At 31.0% G+C, this 23,144-nt stretch overlaps 1 protein-coding gene across 3 annotated transcripts in view; it reads right to left on the minus strand.

Annotated features, from left to right (window-relative positions):
- LOC123691566 (CD151 antigen-like) overlaps window positions 1–23,144 on the minus strand; it is a 139,632-nt gene that overhangs the window by 56,091 nt on the left and 60,397 nt on the right. Inside the window, exon 2 of one of the 3 annotated variants that reach the window (XM_045635999.1) lies at window positions 21,596–21,610. The exons of 1 other annotated variant lie outside the window; for it this stretch is intronic. The gene's annotated coding sequence lies outside the window, so the exon portion shown is untranslated. Of the gene's footprint in view, window positions 1–13,332; window positions 13,355–21,595; window positions 21,611–23,144 lie in introns of those variants that run through there. One more of the 3 variants, XM_045636001.1, reaches the window with a different exon arrangement.

Here is a 23,144-nt window from a genome sequence, read left to right on the forward strand (position 1 = left end):
ACAGTATAGGTACCTAATTAGCAATGAGCAGTAAAAATAACAGCCCGCTTTAAAATAGATATTGAGATTTTGGTTTTCATTTAAATCAAATCCTAATTGATTCTGTTCAAATTAAATTATGCTTAATGAATTTCCTATCACCGTTCCAATATCAATTGAAGTTGGAAATTAAATAGGTTTAATTACGTTATATAAATTTGATTGGAAATAAGATAATCTTAATATATTAATGGTAAACAACAATAATTGTGGATACAATGGATCAGAGATATACTAGCATACTAAAATATTAGTATTACGTAATTAATGACGATTTCATTAATAGTGACTATATTTATATACTAATAACACCAAGCTTAGATATTATGTACAAGAAAACAAATCTGTTGTAAACTCAATAAAGTTTTCTTATTTTTTAACAGTAACACAGTAACACCTAAAATATCGATTAAATAATATATATTTGGGCTCAAAAGGGGCTCAATAAAAGAATATCCCACCAAAAACATTTTCATGTAAAATTGTTGCCAAGACGAGCCCATATGACTCGCACTGTCAAAAAGTTATCAGATCTCGTGTAGAGCCAAGCTTCTAACACTACACGCCCTAACTCTACAAGGCCTAACTTCACAAACTCTACACCTTAAGCAAAATATGTGGCTTGGCCATTTCGCTACATTCACATCGGCGTAAGGTGAAAAATTAATTCACTGTTCATTACTTTTGTGTTATACAATAGTTCTTGTAGTAACGAATGGCCAAGCCACATATTTTGACTAAGGTGTACAGTTTGTGAAGTTAGACCTTGTAGAGTTAGGGCGTGTAGTGTTAGAAGCTTGGCTCTACACGAGATCTGATAACTTTTTGACAGTGCGAGTCATATGGGCTCGTCTTGGCAACAATTTTACATGAAAATGTTTTTGGTGGGATTTCATTTCTTTTTGTAAGTTGTTTGTAACAAAATTTTATATGTCGATTTTTTTTTAACAAGGAGTACATAATATACATATATATATCTAAGAGAACCAAGTTTTAGATTATTAGATTAGAATTTAGACCTCTAGCGTCATCAAAATTTAATTTAAAATTACAGGTCTCATACAAACTCCCATCTCCTAGTTTAAGGGGTTGGGGGATGAAAGTTACAAGTTTTATAATTTTTTTGTTGTTTGTGTGCTAATACTAGCTTACATACAAAATTTCAGCTCTCTAGGACATTAGGAAATACCTTAAGAATTTTGATGATCATCAGTGAGTCAGTGACGAAATTAGCGATTTTTAGATATAAATAAAATCTGAAGTATAAAAGCTAATGTAATTAAAACTTAATATTTTCAATAAGTCCGCTATTGACAATATATCCCGAAAATTTTGTTGATCTAGCATAATCCAAACCCAAGTTATGAGGGTTCAAAAAAACGTCGAAGCGCTTCGAGAAAAGGTAGGTAGTGCCCGTGCGCTTCGCTTGTTCGCTTGGCTCGTCTTGGCGGGGGCACTACCGTGCCCCCAGATTATAGCATTATTATAGTCGTATTCAACGTTATATTTGACAATGTATCGGTCTGTCTTCCACGTAACCACGGCAACGCTAAAATAATTGCTACGGTCACCGGTGTTGTGAGTGAAGTTAGTGGTATAAATGTGCAGCCATCGCCTGCACTGTTTTAGATAATTTACCTGTATAGAACATTATATTATTAACGATATGAATCTTCAATTGACTATACAATCTATATATATATAAAACTCAAAGGTAACTGATATAGTGATCTATCAACGCACAGCCCAAACCACTGGACGTATCGGGCTGAAATTTGGCATGCAGGTAGATGTTAGGACGTAGGCATCCGCTAAGAAAGGATTTCCCGAAATTCTTGCGGGAACGGGGAAAAACGGAGATGCACGTACAAAGTCGTGGGCGGAAGCTAATATATTATAATCGTCGAAATGCTGCCTGAATGGCTTTTTTATATCGTTGGCGTAAATGGCGGTTTCACTTAATATCGACTTTCCTTCCAGATAATTCTATTCAATAAAATTTAAAAAGTCTTGCTTCAAAATATCTTGAATAACGTAATAATATATTCGAATAGAGTCTTATAATTTTATGTTTATTTTGTTTAAAATCATATTTATGGCGTCTGCACGAAGAGCATTTAAATAATTTCAAAGGGTTCTTTGATACACAAAACGCGTCTCTTTTGTAATTTAGTTTCCAACTTTAATACTTGATAGCGATAACGGAGTGGGAAAACTTTCAGTCGTAAATATTATCTGATTTTGAGACATAAACTTAAGAAATTACGAGAGAAGATATTTCTATGAAACAATAGCGCATTCAAATAAATTGGAGAATGCAAACTGTTTAGGGTGCACGTTATAAAATAAAAGATACATAGACAGTTGTAATTATACTTCTAAAGAATACGAATATTAAAATGAAATGACGTCATAAAAGTTAATAGGAGTTGGTTCTAATGAACCAAGACTGAAATATAGACACATAAATTGAAATGTTAATATCATTTTATATTATTCGGATATATTAACATAGGTACGGATGTATTAAAGTCGTTCAGAGAAATCAGTTAAGACGCTCATGAATCCATTATTCCGCGATGAGAGTCATTTGCGTAGACGCGCCGAGATAAAACCCATTGAGAGCAATTAGGGTGTGATATCGGCAAACATGAGCGGTTGTAAAGCTTACAGATTAGTGCAGTTTAGAATGTGAAGTATGAAGAAATGCCAGGTAAGGCAAGATTAACACATTAATCGCTATAAAGTGAACACATTTTTGTTCCAAATTACCATCGAGATTTACTAAAAGCATGAGGTATATTTATAAGGCACATAACTTTGTATTCAGACGTGTATCGATCTACGAAAGTGTCGGTCTACCGAACTACGACAATCTGTAAAACTTTATAACAACGGTCTATACTGCGAAAAGTTGTAGGCAAAATGGACCGCTTGTGACTAGTTTGGTAACCCAAACGTCGCGTTCATCTATTGAGTTTCTCGAAATTTCGTTAACTGAATAGACTCACAACTTGGTTAAAATCTAAATCGATCGTTCCGATTACAACTAGCATTCACGGTTCTAATGCAGGGCCAATTATCGAGAGAGGAGTGAATAGGCTGTGCCGAGCACGCGTGCATCGTTTTAGATTGCATCAGCCCTCCTGAAAGCAATGCTTTTAACGGAGACTAATTAATCTTCATTGATTTTTGGTAGGAATTAATCACACTTAGTAAAAAGGAAGGTCTTTTGTCCCTTGAGAGGTTTGGGGCTGATTTATTTTATGTCTATTTTGCTTATGGCCTTTTGCTTTTTTGTTCGGCTTCCACTCGATACAGATTTTGCACACCTGGTATTAAATTAAGAACTTCTTAAATAATGTATCCATCACAATGATTACCACATAATATGTAAGCGAAGAATATCTATAAGGAAGAAATGATAAGTCATTATTCACCATCATTCGTTTAAAGTGCCTTCAGGCGGCAAAAGCGTGGGTGTCATAATTAAATCTCTGTGTGGAACTGAATTTTTTGAATTTCTTGAATCAAAAATATGCGGAAGTTTTATGATAAATTCAGTGTTGAATTTCCAGACAAGTACCTACATTGATTATAATTCATGCCACTTATTCACATTCACTTAGAATTTTAAGTCAATTTGCACCAGCCATTTAAGTAAGCAGCATTCGAGTCTACCTGCTCGAGTTAATCAGATTTACATCAAAGGCATTGAGTATGGGATGCACGTTCGCCCGCTTAATAGGCATTTTATGAAATAAATTACGCAGAAATCTCTACAAAGCTACCTATTTGTTTTATAAATATGGATATTTTATTAATAACTTCTGCGGAAGATCTCGTTAGTGGAGCCGTTCAATATACGTATACAATATACGTACCAAAGAAAAGAATGACTTTGGAATATGCATTAATGCTTTATTAAGATTAAAGGCCTTTGCTATTGAACGAGCAATCCAATAACACGAATTGTGATTAGATCTGGCAGAATGAATTGCCATTTCAGGATTAATAATTTTATATCCTTAAGTTTTATATATTATTTTTATTTGAAAAACCTTTTTGTCACGTCTAGTTGTTGTATTTATTATGACAGTTGATTTTTTCTAGAACCATATTCTATAATTATAAAAGATTTTTAAAAAGATTCCTATGAATGCTAAGCTTTGTAGGTGTCTTATCTTAAATAAAAAGTCATTAAAATTACGCAGATTCCGGCGCATAATTAAAAATGTATTGCTAACAGCAAGTATAAATGATCCTAAAGAGCAAACTGCGTTAATCAAGAATTAAGTTCCAATTAGCACTATGGCTTCTCTATTGTATAATGTTAATTTAACACTTTGATTTATACGGAACACGCTTTATTCCTGTATAATTGTTTTGTGTATAGAAAATGTTATTAAAAATATGCATATTTTAAATCTTACTCAATTGAGCAACATAATAATTATGATAGAGCTTTTTCCGTGGCTGATTTTAGTAGAGGAGTAAAATACAAACAATGTAATTCCAAAGTAAAGGTATTGTTTACGTATTCACAATTATTAAAATATATATATGATCTTCATAGTCAAAGCGAGACGCTTAAAATAACGGAATATAATAATTTATAACGATGAAAAATAAAGGAATTATACTTTGAAAAATCATTAGGACGCCGGATAATTTACTTCCACTGACGAACTTTTAGTGGATTTGATTAATTCTTTCGTGATATATTTATTTAAAAGCATATTTATATTTTTAGTTGTTTGCTCATATGTACCGATTTAAAATTTGATTCACAATTTTAGTATACGATATGAGATGAGGTGATAGCTCGTTCCAATATCAATGTACAATTTACACATAGAAACACATTATTTCATTCATGGAGGAAATTCGGTTTTGCGGTGTCAATTTAATGAAACTGTGGTATGAAATTGTTGATTGAAAATAGCATGAACCGAATTCAGGTACTCTCCAATAAATTCGTTGACTTGTGTTGAGTGCCGTTCGTTTTAATTGCAAAATTATTTCTTTCAGAATAAGCTGATTTTACTCAAATGCAATGATTTGTGTCGAATGTGATTTAGATTTTTATTTTAGTTTGTATCAACGAACTGTACATATTTATTTACAGTTCGTCGATACAAACGTTTAACTGTTGGCATGTCGGTATGAGGTATTGCTTATATTCAAATTAAAAAGATTTACAAGATTTTGATCTACTTAATTAAAGTACCTAAGTATCATTTAAATGAATGAATTTATATCCGTCGTATTTGTGGTTATTAATGTCATACCAATGTATTGATAATCATTAATCTTTCCAATATACTCAAATTAAACGATTCAATACATTAATTTAAATTTCCACTGAATATCTATAGTTCCGCATAACAACTCACATTACCTGAAGAACGTAGAGCGGGACGAGAAAAAGTTAACAAACAGAGGCGTAGGAAGCAGAAAGTTTTGCATGCAATTTATTTTTAAGGGTTTTGTTCTGCATAATATTTAATGGGCGGCCAAGATTCTGTCGGACATACAAGTGGTTTATTCTCAGTTGGCAGCAATTAGCAAACTTCGTCTGTCCACTAAAACTTCGTCCGAATAGTTGTTACTTGGAGATAACAAGATTTGCAGAGTTTTAATGAAGTTACGAAAACTAACACAAAAATGAAACATTGGGCTTTTGAAGATTGTCGAGAGGAAGATTTATGTAGGCATTTAGTAAAGCATTTTGGGACATTAACGTACGTATACATATTTATGTCACCACATATACAGGTTTTCCCTGTTATGGTGGATATTCTAAGTACGTGGACGTGCGGGTATTTCCCATCGCTTTCAAAATCCTATAACAAACGCTATTTTAGTAAAGTAAAGAAAAATACCAAACTTAGTAACGGTATTCCTAATGCATTCATATAATATTCCAAAAAATATTCTAATATTACAAATTAATTTTTATAGCAACATTAATATAATGCCTTCAGTATATTGTTCTATAGTTTATTTCATCATGGCATGATAATTGACCAGTGCGAAGGCGCGATAAGAAGCATCGCATTACAAACCATCAATTAATTACCATTAATAGCGTATTTCATTACTGAAAATGCGACGATGAAGTCAATAATTAATTAACTGATAATTGATGCGATCAAAGGAGAATGCCCATGAAAGTATGGACCACAGTATAGTGTTGCGTCAATGCCAGAGTGGTTTTGGGGGGTTCTTCGATATTCAAAAGATTTTTACCAATACATTTTTTTGTGATAAAAACAGGGGTTTTCAAGATATTGAGAAAAATGTGAATTAACCACAAAACTTAAATAAACCCGATTTAGTTAGGTTTATGTGTGATTTAGGTAGAATTTTATTGTCTGAAAGCTATTTTTCGTTTAACATAATATTTAATCTATGCGTAGAGCTTATGCTTTCAGACAAAGTATATCTGTTCATCGGCTAGTGTAGGTAGGCACCAGAAATCTTCCGGGACGGATTTCAAGAAAACCTAAATATATATTTAAAATATGCCAATAGAGTTTTTATTCGGTTTGCATATTGTTGTTGTTGTTTGAATCATTATTCGAAGAAAGAAACAAATAATAAATAACTGGTTACCTTCCAAGCTATCTTACAAGCTATGTCATAATAATATTTTCTTATATATATTTATATTATTTTACTTCACTATATATTATGTTAAAACAACCTACAGTGTATTTAAAACAATACCTTACAGAGTGATTTTATGTTAATTGATTTTTTGTAATTCAATGAAAATAATATTAGCTATTTACCATAGTAAATGTCATAATAGTTACCGCTTGTAATGGATACTAAATCTATGGTAACGGATCTAAACAATTACATGTCTTATTAGATTTTACAAAACATTCCCTGGTCAAAATAAATTTTCCGATAGTAAGAAGGCCTCTAAATTGCCGAGATTTTTTTTAATAGTATTTTTATCTTGATGCATGAGAAAAAACCTGAAGAAAAAATGTAAACGGTAATGGACACTAAATCTTTAATAACGGATCTAAACAATTACATGTCTTATTAGATTTTACAAAACATTCCCTGTTCAAAATATATTTTCCGATGGTAAGAAGGCCTCTAAATTGCCGAGATTTTTTTTAATATATTGTTGTCTTGATGCATGAGAAAAACCAGTACCAAAAATGGGCATTCTCCTTTCAGTCCCAATTACATTTCGACTAAGTGAATGATAAAAGGTTGATTGTTCGCCTTTGCCAATCGTTTTTGTTGGTAAAGATGAAATTTTGAATTACTTTTCATATGATGTAGTTTATTAAAGTTTTGTATCATACATAATTGTGTCTCAGTAACACTATATAAAGGTGACGTGAAATTCCAAACCGTCTAATATTAACCTGAAACTATATTTTCTTTACACTTTTTTTTGAAAAAAAATACATTAAATAATGTTCGAATTAAAATTACAAATTAAAGTAAAATTTCTCTCATCGTATTCTTAGCAACTAAATAATATAGGAACGTGATTATGTGACGTTCTTACAAGATATTATTTACCTTTCTAGTTTCGCACTATCTATCTTCTCGCAGTCCCGGAAGGAGCAAAGTAAAACAAAGTTCGCGTCTGATTATGATAACGTAGTTGAGTTGTACTCACATTCCTTACTTTAGGGCTATGTTAGAGAAATGTATGATAATAATTGAATTTATAACATGGGGTAATATCACTACAGAGTATAATACAAAGTCGCTTTACGCTGTCTGTCTATATGCTTTCTTTAAAATTACTTGAGGAGGTTTTTTTAATAGAGTGGTTTTATTATATATTTTATTAGGTTGGAGACAAAGAAGGCGAAGCTGCGGGTGGAAAGCTAGTTAATGAATAAATCGATATTTAATATTAGCGTAAAATCAAACAAGAAAATACTAAATTTAATACCACTTTATTTTAATTATGTGCCAGATCAAGTCCCAGGTGCAAACAAGCTAAGATGGCCCCTTAATTACGTCTTTTAATATATCATTAGAAGGCTTTAAAATAAAGTCTTTTGGTAGTAATAGATAGGACAAGGCCGAATCGGCTTTTTTGTTAATGGAAAAAGTTGACCGAGTTCTAGAATATTCTTGAAACAATAGGTACTTTTTTCAATAGAATTTTTGTTTTTTGACGTCTGAAAAGTCCATCATTTCTTCGAATTAATTGTTTGTTAGTTCTACAAAACTTTGAAATGTTTTCTCACCAAATAGTTATTTTTCATTGAGTGATTCAGTATGATGAGTTTCTCTGCATGGACTGATTATTATTTGTACATATAAGAATTAATGAAATTTTTATTATTTCAAAGATGTGTGAAAGTATTGATGAAAATTTGGTCGCCAGCAGTACCTACTTTTATGTAAGCAATGTGGAAAAACAACGGTATATTAAAATGAGATAGAAGAAATATTTTGCACAATATCTATTAGGTATATGAAAAACTAGATGATGAGGGATATTATGTATGTTGGCTATTTATGTTTATCGCAATGAACATTGCATTCTTATTTAATAAATAATCAATTATGTTAAAACTGGCTTTTAAAAAGACTAAAATATGAACGAGTATGCTTAAATCAACGTTCACAAGAGCAATATGAAAATAAAGATGTGTTCTCATAAGTCAAATTCTTACAAATCAAAGGTCACGTCAGCAATTAAAACAATACTGATTTATTCATAGATAAGTATCATGTCAAATAGTAGGCGTAAAGGCCAAGAGGTTAATTGAGTTCTAAAACAAACTCTATCTATTGAACACGATATGAAATTCGATAAACGCCCACTGCTTTATTATATCCAATGCTTTAATATAGCCAGTGCTTTATAGTCATTTAGGTATAGATGATAAATCGAACTTATTATTCATGACGCTCGTTTTATGGGACATTTCTAAATCTGGACATACTATATGACCGTAACTTTTATCAGAAGTTCCGGAGATATTGGTTGACGTCGAGTGAGCGTTGTAGGTAAATATTTTCTTGGAAAAGGATTTTTATTTATACCGAACTATCTTTCTATAATGACAGTCATTCTAAGAAAAGAGTCATTCTAACATTAATATTACCTATACGAGGACACATTTAATTTTTAATTGGTATTTTACCTGTTACATTAGTTTCCAGTGAGATAAGCTTTACTTTATTTTTTTATCATCGTCCAAGCCGAGGCAAAACATGGCCAGCGATTTGTAATAATTTACGTAAAAAAAGTAAGACAAATATGATCCTCATTTGAAGTAAAAAAAAAAAAATTCGCACGTTATTTATCTAACCAACACTACTTTAACCTAGGTATATCTAACATGATAATGAACGAATTGCCCTTACCGTTACACAATCACTACATACTACATAGCATAAAACAAAGTCGCTTTCTCTGTCCCTATCCAAATAAAAATGATGCGGTTATTTTAAGAGATTTCGTGATTCTAGAGGAAGGTTTGAGTAGGTATATAATTTATTAGGTTTTAGACAAAGTGGCGAAGCCGCGGGCGAAAATCTAGAAAATAAAATTAATAATTAATTCTGAACACTGTTTCCAAATTCATATCGTTACAATATTGTGGGACTCACACAATCGTAAAACAGGCAAATATTCATTACAGTGTATTAAATATGAATGTTATTATGCGTATCAAGCTTCGATATCACAATTAAGCCAGGCTATTATTGTGAGCTATAAATTATTAGCAGTTTGTACGAGATTTACGGACACAGGTGGGTCGTTGGTCAGGAAATAGCTATTATATTGGTCAGTTTCGATAAGTAATATGTCTCAATAACACGGGAAATCCTGTTTAAGATAAAATTTATATTATATTGTATTAGTTCATGTATTTGTTTGTCATGGACCGCCTCCTTTGTACAGTGGTTGGCGCGTGAGCTTAGAACCGAGGAGTCCTGGGTTCGATTCCCGGTGGAGACAAAGAAAAAAAAAGTCTCGGTCTGGCAGGACACAGAAGGCTGATCACCTACTTGTCCCTAAAGAAAATCGATCAGTGAAACAGATGTATAATGCATCTGCCCCTTACCCCACTAGAGGACATGGGATTTCACTTTTAAGTATTTGTTTGTATTTTCCAAATATTATATGAAACTTCGTACCTAATAATGAAACTCGTAAATATAATAAATTAATAGTCGTTTAAGGATAAGGAAATGTAAAATTTTAGTACCCTTTGGGATAAAACTTTTTGTGATTTAGACCTTTTTTATTCGCGTTTAGGAAGTTTTAATTAAATTTTTAATTGGCCAAGGGTTAAATGGAATAAAGTTTATGTAGGTCATTGCTTATTTTTAGCATTAAATTTTTATTTTGTAGAAGTGTAATTTAATTCAAAAAATATTGCAATTGTTTCCAAAGGTTTTCTTGTAGATTTGTGTGTGTGTTTTCTTTCAAAGGAATGTGTTTCATCAAAATATTTTCCAATGCAGGTGATATTTAGTAATATTTAGTTTGAAGTGCAACAGTGTTTAATTTCAGGGCAGGTCGTGTGAAAGTATAAAAAATTCAATAATATATCATTACATCAATGCGCCGTAAAGTTCGTCCAGCGTTTAAGCAATTTATACACGTTCGCCCAAGGGGTCCAACTTAATTTTTTATTCCACATCGAGTGAGTTCCGAGTTTCGAACCTCTTTGGTGAAACTTCCAGCGAATAAAACTCAGCGAGCGTTATTTATTTTGCCAGCTTTCAATCCTAACTCAATAGAAAGAACTTGACGTAACTAATTCGGTTCATTCACTGTTGGAATGTTCGTAAACTGATTTGTGCAATGTTTTTAATTCCTCGAATTAAAAGACAATACGTGAGAATATAATATAGATTATGTAATAATGGAAGTAACCACTGCACCACATTATATCCTTAAAAAAACAAGAAAAAAAACACATACAACGTGTAATGTTTAATTAAACTCATACAAAGTTGTTTTATTGTGGACAATTTTGATACCGTTTATAACAAATAAAGTAACGGAGAATGTAAAGTCTCCATCACTCCATAATAACAATAATATTAACTCGTAGTCAGTGTTCATCAAGAAAATCTTTTGTAAAGTCCCGTTCCTTTCTGGATATCGAGAGAATGCATTCCGCAGCTGTTACACACCTAGATTTTCTTCCGTAAAATGGCATAATAACAATAATGATAAAATCAGGAACGTCCTCCTGTAACGTCCGTTACTTATCAAGACCTTAGAAAATCGTTTTAAAGAAAAAAAAGATTTAAATTTATTAAGCTTTTATTTATGTTATATATAAATAATAACGAAATTCAGTAATATTTGTGTGCTTTGTTTCAATTCACATCATTTTTATAATAAAGTAAATCTTATCACACAATTCTACGCCTAATAAACATTAAAAAGAAAATCTCTGAAGCCTTGTATCACTATAAAATAGTAAACATCGCGACGACAGTAACAGATCTTGTATTTCCCGCAGAGACTTTCGTGACCTTAAAAGGATTTCCCACGCCTCGTTATATCAATTTATTTCAATGTATGAACATGCTGGTTTTATCAATATAATAAATTATGTTTAATTTGTGTGTAATTACGGTTTTAGTACACTTTTTAAAATAATCATTGTATATGATATTTCTCATGTTAGTGCAATGTAAATTTTCCTTCTTTCTGGGGGTTCCTTCTATACCTAATGTATATTATACATACTTCTACTAAGCTGTCGTTGTTATCAGTAGAGCTATATTTGAACTTACATTATTAGAGAAGATTTAGGTTTATGGAAAATAGTTGCTTTAAGTGATATGAAATACAATGAGTATTCGCTTGTTCTAGACTTCTTAATAAAATTATCACTTCATCATTTATTTAAATTAGATTGTCTGATTCGCACAGAGCTTTCACTCTATAAATTAGGCCATATTTCATAAACATTTCTACAAGATTTTCAAGGATAGCAACACTAATGTGTTTCAAAACTTACAACGGTAAGGGTTCGGTTATTTTTCAAGTTTCAGTTGGCTCGCTGCCATGTACGTCTGAAATGAGATAATATCGCGTACAGCTAGCATCCATCAAAAGTAAGCCCGCTTGGTTTGAACTTTACGATCTCATAAAGGTAATGATATTACCGTATTTTCTTTGTTATAGGGCAACACCTGTAATGGGCAGTTATTGCCGCCTTTAACCTGTTATGGGCAGTTATTACCGCCTTTAATTATTATTAATTGTGTATTTATATAATGGAAGAATTTGACGTGATCGAAACGACTGCGTCTGTTTCAGTATAGTTAAGCCTCGTTTATAAAATTTTTGAATTGGCTTAACAATTAACTGCGTAGTATTGTTTCGTAAATTTTGATTTCGCAGATAGTCTCTCTTGGTAATGGTAGATTTATATTAGTAAATTTCAAATTCATTTAACATTACAGACAAAAATATACAACGTGCGACTATATATTTTCAAAGTATGATTATTGCAGGTAATTAAAGAAGAGACGCAATTTAATTGATAAAAAGAAACAGTCAGGTATTCTGTATTTTAATCGTGGCGTGCTCATGCCCCGAAGGTATAACGTTATGATTAAAAATATGCTCTTTATCTTAGAATGTGTTTTATTATTATTTCTTGTTGTGTGTGCAATTAGAAGAGCGTTGTTCAGAAATTGTATATTAAAAGTTTTATTATAGTGACTTGAAAGAATATATTTTGAAAAACTGTATCTAAAAATGTAGAGCTTGATAAAATGTGATTATCAAATTGGTTATTTAAAACGTTTTCATTTTAAGTTCATTCATGAAATAAAGTATATTTTATCATAAGCATTATACATACCAAACATTTACTACGCAACCTTAGAGAGTGTATCAAATTTCCCTACGTAATCCAAATCCACGAGAGCTTCATGATAAATGTCCCTTCAAAAATAGTGAGTCGTATGATAACCTATCGTATTCAGCTAACGATGTCACTATGCGTTTAGAAGCAGCAGATTGGTAGGCCATAAAGATGAGTTATGCTTTCCGGAATTCGGAACGGCTACTTAATCTATATTCTGGTGTCTCGGACTATACTTTATGGATTCAGCATCTGCTGTCTATGGGCTATGGGTGACCGTGATAAAAGTTATATGATCATTTACACATTTCTATAATAATGGATAAATTTACAGTTCTTTGGTCTTCAAAGGTTCATTCATTTTTTAGGTGTTGAGTGATAAAGTTATTAGACAGAAGAGCTGCCGAGAAGACGCTTCATGTAGTCATTAAGTACCCATTTTACAAACCTTTTTCTTGTGCTAGTAGTATGATTTGTGAAAGTACCTGAAAATACAAAAAAAAAACATATTTTAAATCACTTCAATATGTTACTTCAGTTAAGCTCTTTGGGACATAAACAACACCTTGGTTTCAAAAACCACCTGTTATCACTTCACTCATTATTAAAAATTGCGTCTTTAGAAATTCAAAGTAATATAATTTAAATCTCGCAGAAATTTCCTAATTGAATTCATGCCAAATACGTATAATAATTACAAAGTTTTGTAAAACAACAAAGTAACGTAAGACAATCTCGTCATTATATTACGTTTATTTCCAAATTTTCTGAAATAATACGCGAGACTCCGAGGCATTATGTACAAGGCTTTTAGTACACGTTCGAAGAGGCTTTATTTGTTTTGTTAACATATTGCCACAGCATATTGCTGTATTTGACATTGTCATTATTAGAACGCAAAAATGTTTATTTCGTCCTTTGTTTTTTCTCAGAAAATGTATCATCGCGACGTGGGATAAATGTTTAAAAGTTCATGTAGGTAAGCCTTCCAAGTGAATAGGACGTAAATGTATTTGTATTTTTTACTAATATTCATTGAATATGTAAGATGTTGTATATATATATACTATACAATATTATGAAATTAAAAATATGGCTTTAATTTCTGGCGTTCGTCATTGAAATTATGTTATCTACCTGAAAATAAAAATTAAAACGTGAATTTTTATAACCGGATGCGCAAGTGATAAAAAAACGGATTTATGATTCCAGAACGAAGAGTTCGATTTCTGATAGCTTGTAAAAGGATTCTCAATTGATAGATGGCCTAAATGATGTATAAAAACAAGATTATGAAAACAATGGATCATTTACTATTAGCTTAATTTCTTTATATTTACAACACGTAAATAGAAAAAAAACTTCGAGTACAGATATTAAGCTTTTCTGCAAATAATCTTCTATTTTGGTACCGTGAAAGATATATTAAATTTGAGTCCTCGAGGAGTACAGGTAATTTATATTTGTACGATAGGTACAACGGACGCGTGACCTGAAATTCGTTCTTATTGCTTTTCACTAACTTCACGATAGTCAAGCAGTTGATGAAGAATATTTTGATATATTTTTTTTGTGGAATATTTCGATATATATTTTTTATTAAGATTGTGGATCTTACACTTTTTTCAAACAGTGGGAGTAAAGAACCGTCGTCTTAATTTATTTTATGTAACGTATTTGAACTGTGTGCCTTGTGATGGGATACAAGATACAATTTAAGTAGTAACATATTATTGTCTACTTCTAACAAAATTTAATTGAGCGATGACGACAGGTCCAAAACCAATATGTAGGCGAATTTATATTGTAACTATTTATAAAAAGTTTTCATCATTACTCAAGATCTTATAAAATATTTACGTTCTATATCGTTACAGAAAGCTCTTATAGTTTAGAAAAAAAAACTAATCTATTTCTTTTTCCATTAAATGGTTAGTTTTATTCGAAATTTTAAATAAACCGCATGGCCCTGTACTTTAAACATACATTCAACACTTCATGTTTTTATTCCAAATGTAACATAGAAATGAAACAGATGTAGTAATATTGCACAGTATCTATATTTTAAACTTGTTGAATTAATTTTTACAAAGTTTTAACACACTTGCTGTCTTTATTGTGTTTTAATACGATAATAACGGTTTTAGGATAATTGACTGCGATCGATTCAACGCTCTATTTTATAATGGTCGAACTTTTATTACATAGACTAAATAATTATTATGAACTAGCTTTCCACCCGCGGCATGGCCCGTGCAGTCAAAGAAAAACCCGCATAGTTCCCGCTCTCCTGGGATTTCCGGGATAAAACCTATCCTATGTCCTTTCTCAGGTATCAAAATATCTCTATACCAAATTTCATGCAAAATGGTTCAGTAGTTAAGGCGTGATTGAGTAACAGACAGACAGACAGAGTTACTTTCGCTAACCTATTTAACAGAATCAGGACTTCGAATTTAGCAAACCGAATATTATACTAACATTAATTCATAATATGTTGAAAATAGAGAAAAATTGTAACGTTTCCTAAGTTATCTTTACCTTGGCATCGACCTAACAATTTCGCTCACTTTTATATATCATAGCCATTTGCGTAAAAGATAAATTATGTAATCTGAATTTGTCTTTACCCATAAAAGAACTCACGGGTACAGACTGTCTTGCGACTCAGCTGAAATTTATTTTTGTCAGAATATATTAAGATATGTTATTTGTCTTTGGATAAATTTTTACTATCCATACCGGGGAGGCAGCATTTTTTATCGTGAAAAGATGAAAAACGTTGAGTATATCTTTTTGGGTTTTATTTATTGTCATATAAAAAAAAAATGTTGATATTTAAGAAATCTCTTATGTTTTATATTATATTAATATAGGTACATGCCAGATATTATTAAGTTTTGATCGATTTTATAATGTAGCTTAGAATTTCGTGTTTTATTTCTCTTTGTTGTCCAGTATAATGTTTACAAATGAACAACTTACTCATATTTTTTTTAATTTACAGATGACGGCTGGCTGCCAAGGGTGCATCACGTCACGTCACATAGCATCACTCATCAGTTGTACAACTATCTTGATATATTGAAGTAAATGTTCTTTTCAGGAGAAACCTATGTATTCAGTTTGGTATCAATAAATAGTTATGAGTAAACCATCTTGGTATTTTTTTTTTTGATTAAATGCTCTATGAAGTACGATGTGTGTTTTGTTTCGTTTGGTACCTACTAAATCTACACTAATATTATAAAGAGGAAAACTTTGTTTGTTTGTTTGATTGCAATGAATAGGCTCATAAACTGCTAGCTTTCCGCCGGCGGCTCCGCCCGCGGTTTCAAAGAAAAACTCGCATAGTTCCCGTTCCCGTGGAATTTTCGGGATAAAACCTATCCTATATTACTCGTGGATAATGTAGCTTTCGAATGGTGAAAGAATTTTTAAAATCGGTCCAGTAGTTTATGAGCCAATTCATTACAATCAAACAAACAAAGTTTTCCTCTTTATAATATTATTAAGTGTAGATATTTTGTAGTTTTATTTATTCCTGTGATTTATTCCTTCTTATACTTTGTGATATGTCTCTAAATTTATTACTTACAACAAATGCTAAGTTCACACTCGTGTTTTATCGTAATCCGCTAGCATGTAGCGCCTTACGTCAAAATTGAATTCCACTCAACACGAACTGTTCAAAGGAGATTCCAAGTGCAGTATTGAGACCGTCCAATAAAATGCAACGCTGTTTACAGTCAACGGCTCGAATGTGGATCGAACTTAGTGCACAAACCGTGAGTGTAGGAGCCACATAGGGGATACAGTTGAAAGCTAGTTTCTTGTCGGCACTTCACTTTATTGGAAACGTGCAGTGTCAATCGAAATTAATTATGATTAAAGTTTACGTTTATTCCGGAGGTACGGAGAGACGAAGCAAATAGTTGTTAAGTTATTCGTAGAGTTCTGCCTTGTTTCCAAACCAAACTGCCAAGTTGGGTTGGAAATAAGATTGCAATTTCTACTCTTCTGCAAACAGGGTTTAAAAACTACGATTGTATTGATAATGATGATCTTAAAAAGAAACAAATTCAATAATTAGTCTTCAACTATTATCGAACTTGTAAATTTTATCCACGATCGATTCCATTTTTTCCGAAGCAGCAAATTTTATTCAGACAAAGGAAAGCAGTGTTCAAGGAATAACTAATCCAAATTATCTTAATAAAGAATTCAATAGAAAGGTATGCTTTAGTTTCTAGTACAATTGAGGAAATAGTCAAATGAACTTTATCTTTTTTCAAGTGAATCTATTTCTGTAAGGGGACGGGTACTCTGCAGTTTCTCTACTCGAACCGTCAATATTTATTGTAATTGCAATTGAAACCACTACTTGCAGTGAACTTTAAACTTTCCACAATTCTATAAGGTTTAAATAAACACAATACAAATCGGATATTTAAACGAATGGCATACCTACTTCATAAAGGATGTGATTTTAACTCTCCGTTGCACAGTCCTACATTATAATAACAAAACCAACTTAAATCGATTACCTCAACCTTATATTTTAATATATTTCCGCACATTCTTTGTGGACAGGGTCGCTAGTTTACCGCCTTTTACGAACGTCGTTATTTGTCACTGAAGCTTTTGTTGAAGCCGGGAAAGGGCCTGGGTCACACTCATTAAACCTTTGAGTGAAAAAGTGATGCCCAAACAAATTTTACCCCTTTCCCGTAACAAATATTAGCTGTTCTTGGAGCGAGAATATCTAGAAAAAGTGAGGTGTAGATAATCTCTTCTTTTTAGTAGGGTTTAGGCTGCGTCGTTACGGTTTAGGTCAAATTGGGTATTGTACTTAGCTAGACAAACATCATTAATCAGCATTACGTATGAAAAGATGAATCAGCACACAGACAAAATGTGATTAAATTATATTTTTTTTATAATCAATTTTATCAACATCTGTTCTAAGTCGCAATGATATATTATAATAATGGAACTAATAAAACATTATTGATATCCCATGTTTTTAAGATTAGATTTTCATAGATAATATTAATAAATAGCCTTGTTCCTGAAGGTTTAATTTCAACTTATTCTCAATTTAAAACATTCAAATATGTTTTATATTTTAATTGAATTCATTCCTATATTTAAAAGTGTTAAATAAGGAAGGTTATTTCTTTAAAGTAAGGAAGGAAAAACAGATTGTTTGTCAAGATAGAGGGCTAGCAGCGTTATCTTAAAGAAAACTTTTCTCCGCTGCTTTGAAATTGTTTATTATCAGTATAATTTCATTATGTTATAGAAAGGAACCGTAATATTGAATTAAACCTAGGAAAAAATATCGAAGATGAAGCAGGGAATACTAATAAATGTCTATCTCAAGACTTGGGTAATCAACTAAAGTTCAGAAAATAGCGTTGCTAACATAAATATGAATTCAAATACTTTATTTATTTTTTTTAATTCATGTTGTTTTATTTGCTTTTCTTGTACCGTTAATATTAAAGAATAATATCATACGTCCTTATTTATGAAGATTAAACATTTCGTTGTTATAAATACATTCAGAATCGTTCCTTAAAAATATTATCTTGGCTTACTAATGGCAGCCACAAGTCAGCGACAAGTCATTAGTTGAATATAGTACAATATTTTGTTAGTATCTATTTGAACTATTATTTTTGGTTGCTTGATCGTCAAATTCGCGAATACACCGCAGTGCATGATATTATAAATGAAATTATTGTATGCTTTCTCTCATTAATTACTACCCTTTGTACATTCTGTAGCGTTGAATAAAATTTTTGTGCTTTTATTTTTTTTTGAAATGTTTTTCGTTATTTTTTTTACATAAGTTTTTTTGTCTATGTTATTTACATTTATAATGAAACCAATATTTAAACAATTTTAATATAAATATACAAAAAAAAACAACATTCAACAACAATTTATAAGCCTTCTCCTTATATGAATTTTAATACCATCCGAATAAATACACTTTTACTGTAAAGTTCTTTTTAATTATATATTTATTAGATATCATCATACAATCAATAGATAGCACATAACATATAAATAAACAATCTACTTTACGAAGTGTATGTCCTACTTATACGGTTTATGGAACTTGTTTTTAACCTCCAACTTCGCAAGAAAAAAGGTAAATCAGCGTTCTGTTAAGACCATCTAAGTAGCTTAACTATTTGCAAAGGCTCTTTCACGAATAAACTTCCGAGCGAATTTCTTTCAGGCTTTATTTACTTTTAAAAGGGTCTTTTAAGGATGCATAGGTCTTCAACTTTATTGTGTACCTTTGTAAATCTGTTTATATGCAAACTTGGGATTTGTTTACGGTGTGGTTTACGGAACCTGAGGACCTGATCGTTGCTTAGCAACATCTTTAGCACCTCGTTTAATTTTTTGGAAGGGTAAAACCGTGTTTCTACCGAAGTAGGTAGTCAGATTTTATGATTTCCAAAATAATTGTTTTAAAACAAAAAAAAATCTCAATTTTGTAAAATTTGTGTAATAAAATGTATAATAAATATATTTTCGGCCTGTGTACGAATAGGTCTCTTTGATAAAATTAATGAATTTCAGAACAACGATTTTCAAGTTTCAAGATTGATAAAATTACCTATTTAATACTTATGTATAGAGGGAAATAAGTGCACTGATTTATTATGTGATTTTTTTTTTAATATGATAGAGCCGTTAAAAATATACTAGAATATTTGATGTGGCTTCAATTTGCTATGCAAAAGCTTAAATTATTTCTGGCTTTGTACTAACAGTCATTATTATTCTCATGTACTCAATATCACCTGAGTAAACGTTCAAACATCAGTCATTAACATTATTATTGTTACAGATAGTCAATTGGAACCAATAAAATGATTGTTATTTTGTTGAGAAATAAACATCAATGGGTTATTGAATATAATATTATATCGAAGGTGTTATACATGTATATATATAAAAATACTATGTATAAAAAGCTTTCTAGAACAGTTTTCGTACTAATTAATAAACTCTATGCATATCAAATACAATAATATCACGAAAACCTACAACAAAAACGTCTTCTCTATTTAATTAAACGTTTCATGAATATGATATAGGTAGATATCTACATATTTATTTTTGCTCCTACGTAAATGTTTTGATAGGTTCTCCAAAAGACCTTAAATACGATAGTATAATGTAAAATTAACATAGAACATGCAAATAATAGAGAGAGCATTTTAATATTCTATACTTTATAATAGAATAAATGAGTTAAACACTGAAATCAGAAAAAGGACATAATTTGAAATTTCATTGCTACAAAGGTACCACAAAGTGAGCTCGTTAATCATTTCTGTAAAAACAGATTCTTTATGTGAGGTTAACGTACAGGCGAAACTAAAATATTCACCGCATAGGATTATTGCATGTAATCTGCAACGTCTGAGAGACGATTGTATCGCATTTAATGTTTAATTTTGTATGATGTTTCGGCGTACATTTTACGTGGTAATTGAAAAATGTAATACAATACTTATATTGTAGATGCGAAATGTTTGTATATTTGTCGGTCCATCTGTCTGTCTTTCTGACTCTTCTTAATACCAGCAACCGAACCTAATCGGATGAAACAAAGATAATTTAAGAACTGAAAGGACTGAGGATAGGTTGTTTCGGAAATTTCTTAGAAAGTTTTCCTTTGATTACGACAGCGAAGCCGCGGGAGGAAAGCTGCGGTTTTTAGTCTCTTTCATTCTCATATAGGTACGTTCACACTCGAAATTAAATGTGCTATCACTCCAGCAAATTAATAAAGTTGTTTTCAATAAATATAAGAAAATCATTATTTTATCTGATTTTTAATAAAATTTCAATAGCCGTCTCTGTTGACAATATTATTCCTGTTTCTATTTGTAAGTTAATAATAAATATTGCCCGTGAGCCGGCTGTATTTCCGTAAACATATTTTCATTTTTATGAAATTTTCGGCAATATCATGTTTCAAAATTTGCTTCAAAATTATTTGTGCAAAATTTTGTTTGATGATTAATATGAAGCAGAAATTTCGTCTTAATAGAGACAACACTGAACAGGAGAGTAAAATAAAACTATAGATATCATAATTTTAACATTTCATTACAAACAAATTAAATGTGATAAAATAATGTAAAGCATTAAAGTTACATTTTAAGCAAGCTGTAGAAATGTTTGTTAAAGCAGATAGTTTTAAAGCCGGGCTCTTAAGAAACTAAGCTTATCATAAAACTAAATGGTAGTGGTTATTTCGAACATTCGTTGTACAATGTTTAAAGATGAACTTGTTGTTACATATAACCACATATAATTTAATACAATACTTGTAGGTAATAACGCTCCGAAATACACCTACACTTACATACTTTATTAAAGCTCAAACTCAAACATTTATTCGTTAAAGACTTGTTTCGAAGCATTAACAATTAGGTTCTACAGAACTGTAGTAACGTTGTAAATTTGTAGAAGCTTCCTACTTACAATTAGTATAATTTTTGTGTTTATTGCAAGTTTATTGAGAGCTGTGTTTACAATTGTGAAGTAGAAGTCATAAAGATTTGACTTACTTATTAGTTTACAAGATATGTAACCACTAACCAACTATTATTCATCAAAATATTTACATTTTATATTTATGATACATATACATGTATATAAAATAAACGTACCTATTCGTCGTTAATCTGGAACCAAAAAAAACAAGTATTTAATATAGTTTTTTTCTTACATTATAATTTTTTCTACATTTCAACATTTAAATGGTCGCTTTAGGAAGTCTATGCATTCCCCGCAAAAAACACTGTAACCAGTTCGATTTTTCTCATTCCCCACGCGTGTACTAAATAGTTGTGCAGCAAATATTCGAGGCCCAAAACAACAGAAATTCGAGTGCTGTTAAAACGCGGCAGCCTCGCGGAACAACGCTCTATCAAAGGGGAAATCCTGCACATTTGTAGGTAAAACCTTCCGCAGTCTGTTCGCGTACGCTTTGTAGATTACGTACGTTAATAATTTATGCGCCTTTGTTGTTTTTGAATTCTTTTGTTAATTATGTTTTTATGGCTTTGTGTATTGGAAAGCGGGTAATGAACCGCTTTTCGGCGGGCTGATTTTAACGGTTGATCCTGGCGTCACATGTTCATTAAATAACAGTTGATAACGTGTTATGTAAATAAATTATAACATATTAGAAAGGAATATAATTACGTTTATATTTATATAACATTGTTTTAGTTCTTAGGAAACAAATATAAATACGTATTAAGTTTCTAAACTACTCTTGATATTCTATAAACATACTTTTAAATTTTTAAATAAATTGGTGTTTGTCAACAAAAATATACAGATATATAGAAATTCGACCTCAGATTGATTTCTGTCCGAGTTTCGAGCGGAACAATCGTTTTTGTAGGTTAAATGTCGAAAGGGCAATGAATTTTGTTTTTCGAGCTTTGTAAATGGAGTGTTTTAATTTTCTTTTCTGAATCGAATCGACGCTATCAGCTTTCACGATCTCTCTACAAATGTTTGTTTATGTTAGAAACATTTTTTTTTATAGTAAGTACTTAGGATACTTAATTCAAATTCTGGGGCATATAAATACTTCTTTGTTTATTAGAAATATAAAAAAAACGTTCTTGACTACAGAGTTTAAAATTTACAATCAAATAAGTAAATGTATATTTAAGTAAGATTTAAGTATACACTTTCATTTATGTTTGACAAAACTTTTTATTTTTCAATAAACCAAAAGGAAACGATGACGAGCGAATAAATGAAACTCTTTATTATCTTTACTGAGTTTAATTTAAATTATCAGTACTCGCTATCGCCTTTTAAATTTTCATTTATTTTCGAATAAATTTAGATTTAGATTGTATTTTTTGCTTTGTCTTTACGATATAAGAATAGCACAATATTTTATTTATTTTATGTAATACTAGCTTACCACCCGCGGCTTCACCCGCTTTGTCTAAAACCTAATAAACAATATACTAAAACTTTTCTCTTGAATCACTCTATCGATTAAAAAAAACCACATCAAAATCCGATGCGTAGTTTTAAAGATTTAAGCGTACAAAGGGACATAGATAGGGACAGAGAAAGCGACTTTGTTTTATACTAGGTATGTAGTGATTTAAATAACATTTTCAGAAAAGTAACTAAATTATAATATGTAGAGTAAAATTATTTACCCTTTAGTGGCGACAAAACTTG

Source organism: Colias croceus, chromosome 5, assembly GCF_905220415.1.
Source record: "Colias croceus chromosome 5, ilColCroc2.1".
In the NCBI taxonomy this organism is placed as follows: Eukaryota; Metazoa; Arthropoda; class Insecta; order Lepidoptera; family Pieridae; genus Colias; species Colias croceus.